This window comes from Ailuropoda melanoleuca, chromosome 2, assembly GCF_002007445.2.
Source record: "Ailuropoda melanoleuca isolate Jingjing chromosome 2, ASM200744v2, whole genome shotgun sequence".
Classification (NCBI taxonomy): Eukaryota; Metazoa; Chordata; class Mammalia; order Carnivora; family Ursidae; genus Ailuropoda; species Ailuropoda melanoleuca.
This window is the reverse complement of record NC_048219.1, coordinates 9,736,422-9,739,312: the sequence shown is the minus strand read 5'-3', so window position 1 is coordinate 9,739,312 and position 2,891 is coordinate 9,736,422. Positions and strand designations below refer to the sequence as shown.

The 2,891-nt window shown below is 44.6% G+C and overlaps 1 pseudogene; it reads right to left on the bottom strand.

Moving 5' to 3' along the window:
- Positions 1 to 428: 428 nt before the first annotated feature.
- On the bottom strand, positions 429 to 1,206 carry LOC109490344 (annotated as a pseudogene).
- Between the last annotated feature and the right edge of the window lie 1,685 nt (positions 1,207 to 2,891).

The following is a 2,891-nucleotide window of genomic DNA, read 5'->3' as shown; positions in this document are numbered from 1 at the left end:
AGTGTGCCAGCCACCATTACAAAAAAGGTACAGTTTCTCTTTGGCCATAATTAAAGTTCTACAACACCTCCCAGCCACAAGTATTACAAAAGAAAGTTTTTTTTTTTTTTTTAAATCACGTTTTACAGGGGCGCCTGGGTGGCACAGCGGTTAAGCGTCTGCCTTCGGCTCAGGGCGTGATCCCTGCGTTATGGGATCGAGCCCCACATCAGGCTCCTCCGCTATGAGCCTGCTTCTTCCTCTCCCTCTCCCCCTGCTTGTGTTCCCTCTCTCGCTGCCTGTCTCTATCTCTGTCGAATAAATAAATAAAAAATCTTTAAAAAAAAAGATTTTAAAAATCACGTTTTACAGATCTTAAACTCGTCTTTGGCATTTATCTCACCATCCTCAAAAAACAGTTCTCCCGGTAAATGCATCAGCTAGAAGTTTTACCCAAGTAGGGAGAAGCCGGTGTTTGTTAGCTCATGGCAATTCTGCTCCCGTTTTCCCCAGCCAGTTAGGGCTGAATAGCAGAGTGAGGCTCCGATTGGGGGGTGAAGCGTGATGGGGAACAGAACCCGACCCTGTATTCTAGAGTCCCGGCTGGAAGAGGAGGAGGAATGCTTGCCCTACTTGTTGTGGTGTTTGTGCATCTTTTTTTTTTTTTTTTTTTTTACTTGAGAGAGAGAGCACGAGTGGAGGGGAGGAGCAGAGGGAGAGGGACAAGCAGATTCCCCACCAAGCAGGGAGCCCAACGTGGGGCTCAATCCCAGGACCCCAAGATCATGACCTGAGCCGAAGGCAGAGGCTTAACAGCCTGAGCCACCCAAGCACCCCGTTTTTGGTTTCGTTTTAAAGATTTTATTTATTTATCTTTGTGTATCTTTTTATGAGCTTTCTTCGTTTTTTCCCACATCTTCTTGTCCATCACCATTCCTGGTCCTACCATGCCGGGTGCCATGGATTCACAGGACACATGCCAGGAGCAGGTGATGGGTGGGGACCTAGGGAATGGCCTCCTGGATACCCTGGTTGAGGCATAGGATGAGGGGGCATGCCTGGGGGAAAAGCTGGATCCCTCTGGGGAGTTGCTGGGGGAGTTGGGAAGGGGCCTGGAGGACAGGCAGGATTGACAGGCGGTGGATGGACAGGATGGGAACCTCTGGGGTACCCAGCTTAAGGCAGCTATGGATTTGGCCCTGGCTGGCCAGCATCGGGATTCCACATGTTCAGGTGTTTCCTCCAGCCTTTACACCACCGCCTGGGCTTGTCTCATCCTCGACACACAATACATTGTAGCTAAATACAATTTCTTGAATAGCTTTCCAGTTTCTTTTACTGGATCTCATGATGTTTTAAAAAGTGTTATTTCTAATATCTGGGGAGAAATAATTTCATGACTTAGTATTTTATTATTCATGGTAATTTGAAATATTATCAATGTTACATGTTAATAAACTTTAACAATATTTAATATTTGTAGTAATGAAATTTCTATAACAACAAATAAACATTTGAGGGACTATAATTAGCAGGTTATTACATAATGGTTTTTAAGTTATATTTGTGTAATTCTTACTTTGTAGATTTTTATTTTTATTTTTTTAAAGATGTTATTTATTTGACGGGGCGCCTGGGTAGCGCAGTCGTTAAGCGTCTGCCTTCGGCTCACGGCGTGATACCGGCGTTCCAGGATCGAGTCCCACATCGGGCTCCTCGGCTGGGAGCCTGCTTCTTCCTCTCCCTCTCCCCTGCTGTGTTCCCTCTCTCGCTGGCTGTCTCTCTGTCACATAAATCAATAAAAAATTTTAAAAAAAAAGATGTTATTTATTTGAGAGAGGGAGAGCACGTGTGCGTGCACATTTGTGCATTTGCATGAGCCGGCAGGGGTGGGGGGACGTGCAGAGGGAGAAGGACAAGCAGACTCCACACTGACCAGAGTCCCTACACCAGGCTCTATCCCATAACTGGGAGACCTTGACCTGAGCAGAAACCAAGAGTCAGAGGCTGTAACTGACTGAGCCACCCAGGCACCCCTACCCTGTAGATTTTTAATGGTAGATTCATACTAGTTATTACGTAAGTGTGTCGCAATAAAAATTCTAGTAAATTTAATTGGAAACTCAATAATAGCCTCATGGTATAGATACATAGAAGCAGATGGTATGAACTGTAAGATAAAATACAGTTGGCCCTGAATAACACGGGTTTGAACTTTATGGGTCTGCTAACATACAGATTATTTTTGATAAATACAGTACAGTACTAGGGTGCCTGGCTGGCTCAGTCGGTAGGGCACGTGACCCTTGATCTAAGGGTCATGAGTTCAAGCCCCATGTTGGATGTAGAAATTACTTAAAAATAAAATCTTAGAAAAAATAACATTTTCATTTTTTTCTTTCCTCTAGCTTACTGTAAGAAAACAGTGTAGGGGCGACTGGGTGGCTCAGTTGTTAAGCGTCTGCCTTCGGCTTGGGTCATGATCCCAGGGTCCTGGGATTGAGTCTTGCATTATGCTTCCTGCTCTGCTGGGAGCCTGCTTCTCCCTTTCCCACTCCCCCTGCTTGTGTTCCTTCTCTTACTGTGTCTCTCTCTGTGTCAAATAAATAAATAAAATCTTTAAAAAAAAAGTTATATGTGGAGTTTCTTTCTTTCTTTTTTTTTTTTTAGATTTTATTTATTTATTTGAGAGAATGAGCATGAGCAGAGGCAAGAGGCAGCCTGCAGAGCAGGGAGCCCACTGCAGGACTCGATCCCAGGACGCTGGCATCATGATCTGAACCGAAGGCAAATGCTAACCAACTGAGCCACCCAGGCGCCCTGTGGATTTTCAACTGTGCAGAGGAGTCAAGCACCTCTTGTTTATATTAAATGATATTAGAGCAACGAGGTTTTTTTTTTCACAACAAGAC